A 17,495-nucleotide genomic window follows, 5' to 3' on the forward strand; every position below is an offset into this window, starting at 1 on the left:
GCTCCCTAGAGCACAGGGTGGAGATGACCCCTGGGGGCTACTTAGGGTGGACTTTGGGGTTGGAAGCTGTCCACTTGCCCATTTTACAGAAGGGAAACTGAGACCCTGAAAAGGGAAGGTACACAGAATCATACTTGAAGTTGTGCCTTGGGGGCTGGAGAGATGACCTCAGTGTTTTTTTTTTAAAAAAAGCCCTTAGTGCTCTTGCAGAGGACCCAGGTTCAGCTCCCAGCACCCAGATGGTGGCTAACAACTGTCCATAATTCCAGTTCCAGGGGGATCTGATGCCCTCTTCTGGCTCTGAGGCATTGCATGCACAGGTGCATTTACATACCTGTAGGCATAACACTCACACAAAAATAAAAATAAATAAGTTAAAAAAGAAATTGAGCGTTGGCACCAAGTGGAGCGTGTTTGAGTCCCGTACAGACCTGTCCCCGCTGAGCAAATTATTCATTGCTCTCAGCCTCAGTTACTCCATCTGGGAAACAAGGACAATATTATAATCCCCTAAGCTTTGTGGGAAGGACTAAATGAAATAGAGTGCTCAGCATCTCATGTGTGTTTGATGCTTGTTTCCCAGTGAGATGGTCTGTTAGTTACTCTTCTCATTGCTATGACATAATGCCTGACAAAAGGTTTATTTTGGCTCACCGTTTGAGGGTACAGTACACCATGGCGGGAGTGGGGGTGGGTAAGTGGGTGGGTGGAGGAGGCATGGTAGCAGAAATGTGAGCCACTGGTCACATTGTGTCCACAATAAGGAAGCAGAGAGAGATGAATGTGGGCCCTCAGCTCTTCCAGTTCACACTGAAGCCCAAGACATGGTGCCGCTCACATTCAGGATTTGTCTTAGTTTTCAGCTAAACCTTTCTGGAAACACTTTGTTTTCCTTCCTCCCTCCCTCCCTTCCTTTCCTTTTTTCTTTTGTTTTAGTTTTTGAGATGGGGTTTTACTGTGTGACCCCGGCTGTCCTGGAACTCACTCTGTAGACCAGGCTGGCCTTGAACTCACAGTCATCCGCTTGCCTTTGCCTCCTGAGTGCTGGGATTAAAGGCGTGCACCACCAGGCCCAGCTGGAAGCACTCTTAAAGTCACACCCAGAGGTGTGTTTCCATGGTAATTCTAAATCCAGTCAATTTGGCAGTGGTGCTCAAACATATAGATAGTATTTAATTCCTAAGGACCTGCCTCAGGGTCACACAGAAGGAAGGTCAGCTCTCAGCCAGATGCATCTTTGGGGCCTCTCATTGAGGCCAAAACAAGTCTGAAGAGGAATACCAGGGATGCCCTCACCAGGTCCCTCAAGGCACTTTTTTATGATCCTAAAATAGCGGAAAAGAGACAGCAGCAGTTTGGAAAGACGCAGACAAGGTTTCAGTACCAGAGTGGCCCTGTGAGCACCTCAGGAAAAGGTTTGAGCACTGCATTTGCTTTCTTTCTCCCCACTCCCCACAAGGAGAGGCAGGCGAGCCCTCTCAGTTTTGGTATGGAGTTGGAAAGTCTCTAGAGGCCTGAGAGCTGTGTCAGCTATAGTGTGTTATGAAGTGAGGCAGATGTTTTGATAATTATTTACACAGCGTGGCCCAGCAGAGGGCTATGCTGACAGGAGTGTCCATCACAGAGCCCAGAAGAGACCTGAGGGGACCAGAGTCCTCATGGAGGGCCTCAAGGTCTGAAAGAGGCCATTTGTGTTGTGGAAATTTTCCTGGGTCATTTGAGGTTCTAATATTGGCTGTCCCTAAGAGACCCTGTCCTCAGAAAAGCTCCCCTCCTCAGGCACCTTCTGAGGGAATTTGCCCAGCTTCTCACAGCTGAAGCCTGCCAGGTTTGTGAGGAGAAGGCAGGGCAGAGGGCTGTGGAGAACCACTCCCTGCAGGTTTTACACAGGCCCATCCTCCACTGCCTCATCTGGAAAGTGGGCCCATAATGTCAGACAATGCATCCTTAATTCTCACACGATATTGGGGTGATATGACTTAGCAGTCTGAAGTTAGGATTTAATACTGAAGAGCAAGGGGCTTGGGATCATAGCCATCACTGACAGGCCACTGGGTATGAGGGTATCACTGACAGGCCACTGGGTATGAGGGTCATGAACTCCCTCCTGTCACCTGTTTACACAAGGAAGCTTTCCCCAGGAGTCATTTTAAGAAAAGGTGCTTCTAGGGAATATGCAGATTGGAGACACTATTCAAGCTAAAGAATCCTGTAGACACAGGATCTGGGAGGAGGGAGAGCGAGGAACAAGTAAATGCTTAATGAGTGCAGGGTTTCCTTTTGGAAACAAATATTGTTTTGGATCTAGGGAAGAGGTAACCGTTCTACAGTAATGCAATGTAGTAGATGCTACTGTAAAATTGTAAATTTGGGGCAGAGTGTAGCTGAGTGGTAGAGCACTTACCTAGTGTGTATAAAGCTGAAGCCCTGAGTTGGATTCGTAGTAACACACACACACACACACACACACACACACACACACACCACAGGGAGGTTGTTGGCATAATTTTATGTCATTTTGAAGAAAAAAAAAAAAAAACAGGAGAGATTCAGTTGCTTAAAACAGAAAGGCAGAAAAGCTCAGACGCCTCCCATTCATAGATGGGGACAGTGAAGGGCAGAGCATGACCAGCCTGAGACCCCACATGGCTGAGCTATGGCTTAAATCCCAGCTTTCAAGCTGTGTGTCATGGCTTCTGGGCCTGGGCTGAGCTGAAACAGAGCGTCTGCAGTGGACTCTGCTAATGAACCATAGATTCCTGTGTTAACTAGCATGTGGCACATACATGCACTAGTTCAAGAAGCCTATCGTAGGGCCTGGAGAGATGCTCAGTGGTTAAGAGCACTTGCTGTCCTTGCAAAGGACCTGGGTTCGGTTCCCAACACCCATATCAGGCAGCTCACAACTGCCTATAACTCCAATTCCTCTGATGCCTTCTTCTGGCCTCCAAGGATACCTGCATTGCTTGTGGTACACATACAGACAAGCAGACCCACTTATGCACATGCGCATGCACACACACACACACACACACACACATACATATATACACACACACAAATAAAAAGAAGGGTATCCCAGAACTATGCTTCTTTTTCTTTTCAGGCCAGATCTACCTGGCACAGAGGCCCCCTTGGGGCCCTGCTCCTCAGCTCTATCATAGCCAGACCCCTCCGGGTGGGTGTTCATACCCCACTCCTTGCCCCCTTACCTCTGTAGGCAGGCTCAGAACTGTGTAGGGCTTTGTGAATGCTTTACAGGAGGTGTCTGATGGGCCTCACTCTCCAGGGAAGCAGGAGAGATTAGCCTGGGGAGGGGGGGAATGTGAAGTTCTACGGAGGCCTCAAAGGGCCAGCACGAGGGCAAGTGGAACACACAGGCCATGGGGTGGGTCCCAGAGCTGCTGACTAACCCAAGGCACTGTGAAGCTAGGCACATCCTCCCACCTCTGTGCCAGGTGTTACTGCATGTCATGCCCTCATCTAATTTTTTTTATACTCATGAACTTACTTCATCCTTCCAACAATACTATGGTGTGGGTACCCATATTCCCAGGTTCTAGAAACAGACACAGAGGGTAGCTGGTTTGCCTTACAGTCAGCATGGATGCTGTGAGGAAACTCAAGGCAGGGAACCCTCTACAGAGTCAGGAGACAGACGCTGCTCTCTGGAAGTGTGCACTGTGTGGGCTGTGAGAGGCTAGCTGGGCCTTCCAAGCAGCTGGAGGAAACAGCATGTGCACCATCGTCCTGTGTTGAGGGCACAGGGTAGCATTTGTCTGTTTATTCCAGACAGGAGTGCATGCTCCATAGGACAAGACTTGGTCTATGGCCATGGCTGGGTCCTCAGAGCTTGGCACTGGGCCTGGCACATAGAGTACAATTAGGGGCTGGAGAGATGGCTCAGTGGTTAAGAGAATTGACTGCACTTGCAGAGGATCCAGGTTCGATTCCCAGCACCCACATGGTGGCTATGACCCATCCTTAACTCCAGTTCCAAGGGAATCTGAAGCCCTCTTCTGACCTCCGCAGCATTGCACGACACGGGTACACTCACATACACGAAGGCAATACACTCATACACATAAAATAAAAATAATAAATAAAATATTTAAAAAAAAGAAAGTACAATTAATTATTAGAAACTTTCTGAGCACCAACCTGATGACATGATGTTTAAAGTTTTCAGATTTGGGGGGCATTTCAGATTTGCAGGTTAGGATTTCATAACTGATAAGGTCTATACAAATATTCCAAAATCCAGCTTAAAATCTGAAACACCTCTGGTTCCTTTGTGAATCCTGGTCAATTTGAATAAGAAGGAATATTTAACCTGTGGGAGGAACCTAAGCCTGGCAGGGCTTGTACCTACAGAGTTATGGGGTCTCCTTCCTGTCCCCCTTTTCAGAGGTGACTCCTAAGAGTGTATACAGGAGGGCTTGGAGTAGAAGGGTGCATGTCTCTCAAAGCTGTTTGATTATTTTTTGGGGGGGCGGGTCCTATGGATTACACCCATGGTTTCCTGTGCACCCCTAGTCCTAAAACTGTTTTCTGTCAAGTGTGCTTTGTTGTTTAGAGAGTATATCTTTTGTGAGGTGGCTTTGGGAAGGGGAAGAAGCTAAACCCTCCCAGGTGACTTCTGGGCACAGATGTTGCTATTCACCAAGCATGATGAACGAGCATGGTCCCCGATTCTAGCCCAACCTGGAGAGTAGGGAACCCGGTGTCATAAGAGGAAGCAATTCCCTTGCTGATATGGCTTTGGTGAGTGCCTGTGTGGTTGCATCCCTGGGCACCACATGGCAGCAGACAGGGATCAGAGGCAGGAGCCTACCCCAGGGCTTGGAGGGTCAGCCAGGTCCCCTGGACTCGGTAGCCTAGGACCTCAAGCGTGCACACACTTGCTCACTCTGGCTCAGAGTGTGCACTTCTTTGTTCATCCCCTGCAGGAATTCTGGTGACCTTCTATTTGTTTTAAATGCCAGCCTCCCCACCTAGCCCATGAGGAAATCAGGACTGAAATTTTGTCTCTGCAGAGGCTGAGTGGGGACCACTGCTCTGGTGGTGACAACAGGGTACTTGGGAAGCCTTCTGAAGTTTTCTATGAGGGGTGATGGGCAGTGGGTGCTGTGCTGCCCCAGGGCTTGGCACTGGCATCACCATCAGGCAGGTTCACAGTACTGTTCAGCCATAGGGAAACACCTCTGCCCTCCTTCCTAGAAGTGTGCCTGGGAAATTCTTGTACCTTGAGCTGACAACTATCCTTCCCACACTCTTTTCCAGTATCTTATGTCCTCAGACATCCATATCTGAAGGTTAGGCATAATATGACCCCACTTTCCTGGTTTCCCAAAGGGCAAGGGGTGCCAGAGTGTTTTAGTGTTATCTGGGGACAGGAGAGGCAGTTCCAAAGACACCATTCAGCTGCTGGCACCGGAGAAGCTCCTGGATTGCTTATGGGGCAATGTCTCTGAAATCATGCACTGCCGAAAATTCCTGCACATATGGTCACTGTGATGTGTTAATGTTAGCAATCAAGATACTTAATTACATAGGAAAAAATCCTTTTCCTACTCACTAGAGGTTCCTGGTGAGCCCCTATTTTTTGGGATGAGAGTTCTGCACAGTGTAGATCAGATAGAATGTCATCACCTTGTATTAATTTAAAAAAAAAATCTGTCACAATTTTAGCTAGCAATTCCTCCAGTTGCTATTTATCCAGCCACATTGGCCTGGTCCTGCTTGTACCTGACGCTGCTGGGTCCTGGGTCTAGAATGAAACAGGATTGAAATGTCCCTGAAGCTTTGTTGTATATGTGCCTCCCAGGTGGTGCTATGGGCTATGAGTGAATCTGTTCATTTCCTGGTGGGTACACTGGGAACTGGGCAGCTCCTAGTGTGCAGATCTCTGGAGATGCAGGCATGCAAATCACCCTGCACACACTGGTTCTGTGAGGTCTCTTGGGCCTGGCTCTCTACTTGCTATGATCAACCGGGTCAGCTACTGTTCACAGGATGATGTCCCCAGAATGAACCAGAAATAATCCAGATGCCCCAGGAACCGACGTGAGAACAAGGCACCCCTTCACACATCGCGTCTCAGTTCAGCATCTTGCCACCACCCAGCATTTCGAGACAGAATGTGAGATCTTGTGGTTGGCTAAATACATAAATATTTTATGTCTCGATATTCTGAAAATGAAGCCCAAATGCACAGAACTGCTGCACATCAGTGCTATAGATCATGTGTTATAATAATATGATGACATGTTGTTTAAATATTTATGGACTGATGCGACATAACAATGGGGGGAGAGGGGCGTCTGGGAGCAGAGTCGTGGCAGATGCTAGAAAGGAGGGAACAGACTCTTGCGATCCTGAGACGCATCACGTGACGCTGGGGTTTCAGGGTAGTACGTGGTGGCTGACATTTATCGAGCGCTTGTTGTGTGCTATACCCGACACTGGCTTTATGTTTCTTAATCATCACGGCACCTCTGAGAGAATGGGATGGTTAGTAATACCGAATTGCAAGTGGGAAACTAAGGGTCAAGCAGACACACAGCTAATGAACGCCAGGAGCCAGCCCAGGTTGCCCCTCTACTGCCGCCTAAACTCTTGGTCACCATGCCATTCTTCTATAGGGGTGACAGGTCACATCAGAAAGGTTCTACGCCCCCACCTCTGGAAGACTCCTTGCCACATACTTGTTGGACTTTGTGAGTCACAGGAAGGGATGGCAATGTCTGTAAATTTGGCAGGCAGGAATTGAAACCCCAAGGGATGAATATCCAATTTAGGAGGGGCTGCCATGATTTGGCCTTTGTGCCTAGTACATAGTGGGTTCTCAGGACATGCTGGTTCTTACTCTTGTGCCTTTTTCTTCAGTCTTGGTTTTGTAGTCATTATAAAAGTTCACTGCAGATGGGATCCCCTGAGTGTCTTGGACCCCCAAGTCTTTCCCTTGGCCTTACCAGCTTGCTACAGCCTAGCAAGTGAAGTCACCAGTTCCCCACTTTCCTAATCACCTCCCAGAGCCAACTCCAGTGTCTGCTTTCAGGGAGCCCACCTCAGTGAGCCAGCTCAGCCATTCCCTGATGACATCTGTTGGACATGTTCCATTCCCTGATGACATCTGTTGGACATGTTCACGAGCATTCTGTCCTGAGCTGGCTCTGTCAGGATTGCTTGTTTGTTTCCTTAACCGTCCAATGCAGGAAGCTCCCCCAGGGCACAGGCCTCAGAAGGTCATCACCTCCCCAACACATGGCACACAGATAGCCGACTGAAGAGGTTTAACAAACAAGACTGCTGAGTAGCCCCTTGGATGGTAACAGTCTCAGACTCAGTAGTGTCTTCCATTTCTGCAAGGACTTAGGGGTCCCCAAGGCCCTCCAGAGCCAAAGGGTGCATGTAAAATTAAAATGCAGATCCCCTTGTTCAGAAATCATCAAGGAGGGGCTAGGGATGTGGCTCCATTGGTAGACTGCTTACTTAACATGCATGAAGTCCTAGGTTCAATCCCTAGGTGGTACAGACCTGTAATCTCAGCACTGAAGTAGTGGGGGCAGGAAGATAAGAAGTTCAAGATCATTGGCTACCTAGCAAGTTAAGGCCAGCCTGGGATACATAAGAATCTATTTAATACCCTCCCTGAGTAGAAAAGCAGCAAGGAACAAGAAACTAGCTTTTCCTTGGTTCACCGGCACTCTTCCGGCTGTCAGAGTGTTTATTTATTGTGTGCTTCTTGGGCACAGGGACTCTCAGGGTGCGTACAGACCCTCAAAGGACCCTGAGTCCCACCCTGTTACTCCATGTGTGGTGCACCTGACCCCCACCCTGCCATAACTGTACTTGGGCCCCTGACATGCGGGGGGTAAGGGGGTGGGCACTGAGCACCTGTCCTGGGACGGCAGGATCAACATTCACTGCAGGTCTAAAGCCTACACGTGCTCCCAGATATCACTCAAAAAGCACATGTACTAAGGTAACAAGAATGTTTGTGGTGAACCCAGGGCATGACATGTCACACCCAGCTCTTATGAGGGTGGGGCTAAGTGACTGTGCTAGTCTCCCAGGAGGATCTCCTCTTACCTACTTGTAAAGGTCCAACAGAACAATGTACCATCGTCAGTTCTGTGTGGATGAGGGGCCAGGTCCTGTTTGAAGGATCAGTACTGAATACAGACCACTGGCCCCTGGAGTGAGCACTGCCACTCAACCAGCAGGTCTCCTTCCATACCCTGGGCCTCTTTTGCCAAAGACACACCATAGAGCCATCCTGTCACACCATAACTTGATATTATTGTACCCACAAATCTGTCCCCCCTTGTCATTTAAAGGAGTAATGGGGACAGGGCTGGAGAGATGGCTTAGTGGTTAAGAGCACTGGTTGCTGTTGCAGAGGACCTAGGTTCAATTCCCAGCACCACAAGGCAGCCATCAACCATCAATAACTCCAGTTTCAGGGGATCCGATGCTCTTTTCTGACCTCTGCAGGCAGTGTATGACACGGGTCCACTTACATACATGCAGGCAATACATTTGTACACATAAAATAAAAATAATAAAGAAAATATTTCAAAGGAGTAACTGGTCAGAAATCAAAGGACCAGGTTGCTGACCCACTCTCTTGGGAAGCTCACCAAGTAGGTGATGACCCAGAGACTTAAGTCAGGCAGCTTCAATGCCTCTGCTAACATGCACATGTTCCCATCCTACAGTCAGGGGAGTTAGGAGCAGGTAACCAGGGAGAGTGGAAGTTTGGCTTCTTGAAAGTGTGCATGAGAGAGCCTGGGGAGAAAAGTAAAGCTTTCTTGTACCAGCTGTATAACAGAGTGCCTGGAATCTAGGCAGGTACTATGGATGCTTTGCCTTTTTTAATTATGATGACCATGCTGGACTGGCTCCATCTTTCAGATTAGGACAACAGAGGCTTAGAAAGAAGCGCATTACCACTACCATGTCCCCCACCCCTGTAGTTTGCTGTATGAGTTTGCTGTATGTAGTTTGCTGTATGTAGTTTGCAGGACACTAGCCAGATCTCAGGACTGCTGCCCGTTTGCTTCCGCCTCTGATCTCCTGCCTCTGACCCCAAGCAGGGAGCAAATCTTGGGACTGAGATCCAACCACACTCATGCAAGCCTCAGCAGGCTCCACAGCCATCTCTGCCCAGAGAGAGAGGAGGTAGGTAGTCAGGTTGGACAAGGCTGGTACAGGTCACACACCTATCGACCCTTTGATTATGGTGGCTTCTGGGCTGTTGCCTCCTCTCAGGGTGCCTGAGTTTTCTCATTTGCAAAATCAGGGGTGATAGGAGTTTCTGTTTGAGATTATGAGATTTTGTAACCCAGGGAGTTAGTGGACATGACCCTCAGTTCCATGCCAGACTCTGGGCAGGACAGTGACTTACTGTATTGATAGTAACACTGTGAGGCATGGACTAGAACTTGATGGCACCTGTGATGCTCAGATTGCAGTGCCTCCTGGCACCAGGACAAATGAGTGGTCACTCAGCATGCCCCCTCCCCCTCCCCGTGACTTAGCCTCCATCTTCTTGGTTAGTCATTCATTTATCTGAATGAACCCTGCACTGTTTCACTCTTCCAATACATTGTCATGAATGGGACAAAGTCTCTCCCTGCAAGGAGCGTGCATTGCTGCTTCTACACAAGGAATGAGCCAGATTACCACCCCAGGGCTCTGGGGGAAGTATCAAAGAGCAAGGCCGAGTGTGTTTGGGGCTGGTGGGCTCCTCAGCTGCCGGAGGGGTGAGCACCCTCTGTCTCTTTCATCCCTGATGAGTGGCAAGGGAATGCGGGTTTGTTTGTTTTCCGTATTTTCTCAAGGATCATGCTTGCCCATCTAAGGGCCCCTGGTCCTGGGCCAAGCTGGCCAAATACAATCACACCAAATCTTAATCATGACATTGAAGCAAGTCCTTTTAGTTCTATTTACAGGAAAGGGAGACTGAGCAAGACTGAGTCATTTACTTAGTGGCACTCATTATGTTCTCAGTCAAGCCAGGATTAAACCTAGGCCTTGGGCCCCAAACTTCCCTCTCCACGCTCCTGTGTCACCCTAGGCAGCAGAGGAACCCCGACTCCCACCTCTCAAGGCAACAAGTGCTCACAGCATGCACAGCATGTCAGGGTGATACTGGGTGGCATGGGAAGGCACCATGGGAAGGTGCCATGGGAAGGTGTGGCCCAGAGCAGGGGCATACGGTTGGTGCTGGAAGTGGCCTGAAGAATGACCGTTCCTGCAAGAGCCAGGATTGCATTTGCTCTTTGTTCCAGCTGTTTTGGGAGGGTGGGATTAGCATCATGCTGGGATGAGGAGGCCGAGGCCCAGAGAGTTTCCATAGACTGCTGAGGTCACACAGCCTCAGGTGACCTGGCTCTAGGTCTGCTTGCTGTCTGTCAACCATAGTCGCTTTGCACCAACCTGGGCTTCCACTTTCAATAAACTGAGGCCTGGCAGACAGCTCAGTGGCTTGTTCCCAATCTGGGTGGGTGGGTTATGGAGTGAGCCCTTTGCGTAACTGTGGAAAAGAACACCTATCCCACTGTGAAAACACCTTCAAAATGCTACCGATTGCCGGAGCAGAAGACAAATGACAGCATTTGGTGTGTCAGTTGATGGCGTGGGGGCTGTGTCGAGGGGGCTGTGTTGGGCCACTGCTGAGTCTGTCAGCTAGGGCACTGGGGCTTTATGGCATCTGAAGCAGACAAGCCTCTTAGAAGAAACTGTCTCCAGAGCTGTCCCATCCCATCGTTGGCAAACGGGCCTTAAACAGCCAAGGAAGCTGTGTTCTGTATTCACAAAGCAGAGAGCTGGCATTTAGGCTCATTTATTTAAAGCGGGAGTCAGGGAGACGAAAGACTGCAGTTCTGAGTGGCCTGCTGCCTCGCTGCAGCCTGGGAGCCAAGTCTTCAGGGTTTTCTTCCCATTTACAGGGTTTTTTCTGTTGTTGTATATTTGTAAAATGAGGCTTCTGCTGGCCAAAGCAGGTTTTAGCGTGTGCAGTGGCTCTTTCAAGACCTAATAAGGCCCCAAAGGAGGGTGAGTTCCAGCAGCACTTTCCTCCCCAGCCCCCTGTTCCATCTTGCCTCATACACTTTGGGCATAGGTACCATTTGTCTTGCTTCCCATTAACGGAATTACTGCTATCACTTCTACAGGACTAGATGAGCCCTTTGGAACTGCCTTGGGGACAGAGGCAGGATTGGCTTCCAAGCAGTTTTGCTTAGAGGGGGAGGGAAAGAGCGAGCATGGGGCAGAAAACTGGGACACAGGGTTGACTTCTTGAGTGTGAAGGATTCTGATTCCAGGCTGTGGGGAACAGGCCAGCCTGTCCTGCTGCCTGTTCACCACCCCGTCTGGGAGCTACGACAGGGCATATGATGGCTCAGGTACCTCACAGATGTTCACAGATGTGACCATCCGAGGAAAGAGTGAGGGAAGGAGAACACCCAGCATTTATGGGGTGGTCTTCCCTGAATAGTATGGGCCACTTTGGGTATGTCTTGGGGTGTGAGAAACTTCGGGCCCATTTTTCAATGAATAGCAAAGACCAGATAACTTGCTTTGGGTCACCAGGTCCTAAGTGGAAGTTCGGGGGTGTGAACCCTGATCTGTCCACTTATGGTTGCTCCTCCTAGAGGCTCCTTGAAGGAGCAGACCTTACCATTGACTGCCTGTCACCAACCTGCCCCCTCTTACCCAGATTCCTCATGCAAGTGAGCTGACCTCCTGAGGTCACTGTTGACAGGCTGTGCTAAACATGGGTGGCTAGTCTATCTGCAGACCTGAGGGAATTTCAGGGTATGGGGCCCTGAGGATGAAAGAGGGACTAATGAACTCTATCTGCATTCTTCATGCCTATTTGCTACAGGAGTGGCCCTGATTGCCACACCCAGTGCCAGCTCTGACAGATTGATCAAGGCTACTTTAGATGCTCAGTTGAGGTGGCTTGGGAGACTAGGATTGATTAGCAATGTCTGCTTTGTGCACCAGAAAAAGGAAAAGGGCACATCTTGGGCCAGACTTATGTTAATGCATTTCTCACACTGGGCTGTAACCCTAAGGACACCATTGTGCTTGGTCACAGTGTATCTTGCTTGCCACACTGTCAACTCCAGGAAGGAGGCCAAGCTGGTACACAGTGGGAATTCTATGAATGCCAGAAGGAGGAAGGGGTTGCTGAAGGCTCCACAGTCTCTGAGAGCCATCAGGGAGAACACTCCCACAGACCATGTTTTTTTTTTTCTTTTGGTCTTTTTGAGAAAGGGTCTCCCTGTAGCCCCAGCTGTCCTGGAACTCACTATGTGTGTAGACCAGACTAGAGATCCGCCTGCCTCTGCCTCCCAAGTGCTGGGATTAAAGACGTGCGCCACCACGCCCGGCCGGACCATGTTTTTTAAAGCATTTTTAAGCTTCTAGGGATGAGACTTAGGTGCCTACATATTTAAAACAGGCTTGTCTCCTCTGTGCCACTAATTTGCTGAGTGTCTTTGAAGTAAGTAACTTCACCTCTTAGAGTCTTGGTTTCCTGTCTTTGAAGTGAAGATCATTCTTCACTCATAAGACTTTGGTGTTGGGTGACCCAGAAGATGAGGGACTTGGAGCCAAGACCCCATCAGTGACAAATTGGTGTTTAGAGTGAGGCTCCACACACCTGCCTGGCCCACTCTCCATTGTGCTGAGTCCCAGACCCCCATGCTGGTCCCCTGGCTTCTCAGATGTCAGGTCTCTGGGAACCTTTCCTGATTCCAGGACGAGGCTTAGGCAGCTGGTGCTCTAAGCCCATGGCTCCCTACACTCTTCCCAATTTCTATAGCCCCCAAGCCCCTAAGGCCCAAGGATAGGTTCTTCCCTTGGACCAGGAACCCTCTACGGCTGGGACAAGCCTACTTCCTGTGCGATATTGATCCTGGCCTGGTACAGCATTCAGTGACAGTCTTCAGGGGAAGGCCCAAGGCATCCCACTTATCTCCCAGGCCTGATTTCCACAGGGACAACTGAGCTGTGGCACTTCAGACCCCAAGTCCAAAGTCTAGGCCTCTTGGGGAGCAGACAGGTCAGCTAGCTGGATGGAGCCTGGCCCTGAGGCAGAAACACTGTGCCTCAGATGCCCCCTATGTCTTCTGTAGGTTGCTTTTTTGTTGGTTTCTTGAGACAAGCTCTTGTTATATAGCCTGGGCTAGCCTGGAACTCCTGCTTCCAACTCCCAAGTGTCACTACTATGTTCATCTGTGGAAAAGACTCTTTAGAGGATGGAGTTGGACTCCATCTATGTTGATGGGTCATTGGAAGGGTTTGGAGCAGGAACTGGGCCCATGGCTGCTGAGGGCAGAGCACTTCACATGTCAGGATGGAGGGCATGGGTGGGGAGGACAGGACTGGCCTGGGGTAAAGGGAGAACTGTGCAGTCTGTGAGACCCAAGTTGGGCTGCAGGTTAAAAACCATGCTTCCCTGTGACTTGACCTGCCTCAGGGTCTTCAGAAGAGCCCAGTTTCCTGCCAGACAGCACGAGGCCCCAGGCCCAGTGTCCTGTCAGTGAAGAAGGGACAGTGTACTTTGACCTCATCACTCACCTTGGTCCCTGAATTTGGGTGAGCCTGGTACTCACAGAGCCACAGGAAGAGGGAAAGTGAAAATCACAGAGTGATGACAAATTCTATGGCAAGTTGAAGGGGCCATGAATCCCTAGCAACAGTGTATACAGTAGAGTGTCTCTGGAGGGTGTCTAGAGGGAGCCTCCACCTGGTACCTGCAACACAAATGCCAATTCTCTTAATAGTATGCAACTACCTAAATATTAGCCATATTTAATAACAACAGCTCTTCTTGTTGTTATATTACCTTTTCATCAGCACACTGACCTGGGATTTGCTTATGCTATCAGTTCTCGTCTCTAAATGGCTAATTATTTAAGTCTTTTTTTTTTTTTTTTCTTTGACAGAGTTTTGTTATGCAGTCCTGGCTGGCCTTGAACTCACAGAAATCTGCCTATTTCTGTCTCCTGAGTGCTAGGAATAAAGGCATGTGCCACCACACCTGGCTTATGTGTTTCGGTTTTTGGTCTTTTTGAGACAGGGTTTCCCTGTAGCCCCAGCTGACCTGGAACTCTATGAAAACCAGGCTAGCCTTGATCTCACAGATATCCACCTGCCTTTGCCTCCCAAGCTCTGGGACTAAAGGCATGTGCCACTGTGCCCAGCTGTGTTGTTTTTTGAGATAGGGTCTTGATATGTGGTTTAGGCTGGTCTGGTACTCACTGTGTACTCCAGGCTGACCTTGAACTCACAGTATTCCTCCTGCCTCAGCCTTCCAAGCGCTGGGATTATGGGCATGAACCACTGTATCCAGTTTTGCTGCATTAAAAAAAAATTTTATAGCCGGGTGTGGTGGGCCTTTAATCCCAGCACTTGGGAGGCAGAGGCAGGTGGATCTTTGTGAGTTCAAGGCCAGCCTGGTCTGCATAGTGAGTTCCAGGACAGTTGGGACTACAAGGAGACCCTGTCTCAAAAAAGACAAAAAAATTTTTTTTTATTACATTTATTTATTTTGTGAGTGTAGGGAGAAAGCATGCCACAGCACATGTGTGTAGGTCAGAGGACAGCTTTGGGGGACACATCTCTCCTTCTACTGTAGGGATCAGACTTGGGTTGTCAAGCTTAGCAGCAAGTGCCTTTACCTACTGAACCATCCCACTGGCCTAGCCTGATGCTCAATTAAAAATTTTTTTTATTTATTTAAAACATTTTTTGATTTACTCATTTTATTTATTTATTTTTAATTTACTAATTTTATTTTATGTGTATGAGTTTCCTGCATGTGTGCAATGCCCAAAGAGGCCAGAAGAAGGTGTTGAAATCCCTGGAACTGGAGTTATGGACAGTTGTGAGCCATATGGGTGCTGGGAACCAAGCCGGGGTCCTCTACAAGAGCAGCAAGTACTCTTAACTGCTAAGCCATCACTCTAGCTCCCTGATGCTCAGTTTTTTAAATGAACCCATACCTGTGGGAGGCAAAGTAACTTACCCAAGACAATACAGCAAGGATTTGAGTCCACAGCTATCTCCTCTAGAAGCCCCAGTGTGCTAGGATCAGTAGCCATTATCAGCGGCTACAGGAACCTGTGAGAGGCTTTGTGGAAGGACATGTCAAACAGCAGGGGTCACTTGGGATTGGGGCCAGATAGGGAAGAAGGCGTGAGGTTTTGAGCCCAAGAATGACTGATTTACCTGGGAGCCTTAATGGTCGCTGAGGTAGGCGCATGTGGCCAGAAAGGAGCTGGCATTGGTCATGGGCTGGCCAGGGTGGTACTGAGGCCCAAAAGGCTGGAGACTGGAGGGGAGCCCCTGATGTGAAAGCAGCAACCACCCCAGAGCCTCCCCATGCCTGAGGCTGCACCCACCCTCCAGGAGCTGCGGCCCCTCCTCTGGGTGTTGGGTGGGAGGCCCCTCACCTCAGCACCCTCAGCCTCACTCACAGCTTTCCTGTGAAAAACAAGGCCGACGCCTACCAACTTGCTGGGGACAATGTGAGAATAACTGATAAAATATGTAAAGCTTGCAGCGGAGGGAAAAAAAAGTGCCATGGATGTGTTATTTTCCCTAAATCCGGATTTCTGTGTGTCATTTTTTTCCCCCCATCAGAGAAGCTGTTTTGATTCCCAGGGATGAGAGAAGCCAAAGCTAATGGGAGCGTGTCAGCCAAGGCTCGGCTGTTCAAGCCGCCTGCCAGTGATGCATTTAATTTCCCTCGTTTCCAGGCTATCTCACCAGTCTGCAAGTGCCCCAAGTTTACCGTGCTTCCTGGGGAGCGCACCCTGTTGTCGTGGTGACTGAGTCCCAGCCACTCACATTTGTCTACTGTTTTGTTCTAGAAGAACCTGAAGTTATTCTCTGAGAGCAGCTGTTCTGGGGTTTAATACCCACCTGTGCTCTGTATGTGTGATGGAGGTAGGCTGGAGTCATAGGTTTCCCCCGCTGACCTGAACTGTCGCAAATAATGCCAGAGACTGATGGGGTCACTTGGGGAATGTGGCAGTGTGGCAATATGGGCAATGGCTTGTTGGAACAGTCATGCTAGTGGGAGAAAGGGCAACTGAATGAGGGTGAGGGGATCAACATACTCTTTTCTGTGGGCTTGCCAGGGGCATGACATTAAGAGGGGCTAGATCCTTTTGGTGGGCTATCCTAGGGCAAGAAGTCAAAAGAACTGCTGTCCCACCAAGGAAGAGTAGAGTCTCCTGAGATCAGATAGGACTAGGGACTCTGCCCTGGACTCCAGGGATACGTGGGACTTAGTCACAACCCAAACTAGCCTACCCTATCTTTCCCATTCCTGACTTTGATGGACTCACTATTCTGTGGAGTATTGGGATAACCTGTTTCTTTGTTGAGTTTGATTATGTCCTAAGCAGTTTGCTACATGATCTTGCTAAACTGCCCCAGTGACCCTGTGAGCTGGTCAGGTCCTCTTATTTGTATGACCTGACACAGTCGTCGGCTTCATCTCCCTTATAGCATTTTATGCTGTCTGAATGTAATGTCTATTGGCATCCATGTCTGTCTCACCCCAGGAAGGTAGGGCCCTGTCCATCTCATCCAATCTGTCCCTAGCCCTTTGGAGCCTTTCAAGAAATGCTTGATAAATGACAGAATGAGTTAAACTTCTTAGTCTCAAAAAGAACACCGAGTGAGCCTCAGCCATACCTCAAGGGCATGATGGGAGACTTTGCCTGTCCAGGGTCAGCTAGGTCTCTCTTCCTGACCAGCTTTGAGCCTGGAATTCCGGGTGTGCCTGTGTGTGCTCTGCAGTTTTATACTGCCCAGAGAAGCTTCCAGTCCACACTTGTGGCTTTGGTTCGGCTCACAAGAAGTGTGTCCTGTGACTGCTCCAGGAATCTGGGCATTTAGCCCAGAAAAGAGTGTGTTTCCTGGCTTCCTGAGAAGGGGGCCCACCCTGCCCCAGTCAGAGGACATGGAATGGAGGGAAGGCAGATGAACTTGCATCGTCTGAGGCTACTTGCTACCCTGTGCCCAGTGGCCCCAACTGGGGAGTGTGTCCCCATGTGGGAGAGTCCCTGGGAAGGAACACGTCTCCTTGCTCCAGCACTCCTCCCTGGTTACTGCAGGGCAGACGTGGGTGCGATGTTCTCAAAGCACAGGGTGACCTTTGTCCATTGGGTCATCAGGCCACTAGGGCCACATGCCTTGAAAGCTCCTCCCAGAGTACAAGGCATCTGTCCCCATGCTCTGCAGCAGCCAGGCGCGGGTTTATGAGGTGTGTTTGAAGAGAGCCGGAGACACTGGTCCGTCACGTCTGCACATTGCATAATTTCACAATTTGCTTCTCTTCACCAGAAGGGCCAGTTCTTCTTCCCTCTTGGATTTTTCCTTTATATATATTTTTTCCTCATGACCTGGAGGCTGCCTCCTTCTCCTCCTCCTCCTCCTCCTCCCTTGGGCTGAGGACTGCA

This window comes from Nannospalax galili, unplaced genomic scaffold, assembly GCF_000622305.1.
Source record: "Nannospalax galili isolate Female #2095 unplaced genomic scaffold, S.galili_v1.0 scaffold290, whole genome shotgun sequence".
Classification (NCBI taxonomy): domain Eukaryota; kingdom Metazoa; phylum Chordata; class Mammalia; order Rodentia; family Spalacidae; genus Nannospalax; species Nannospalax galili.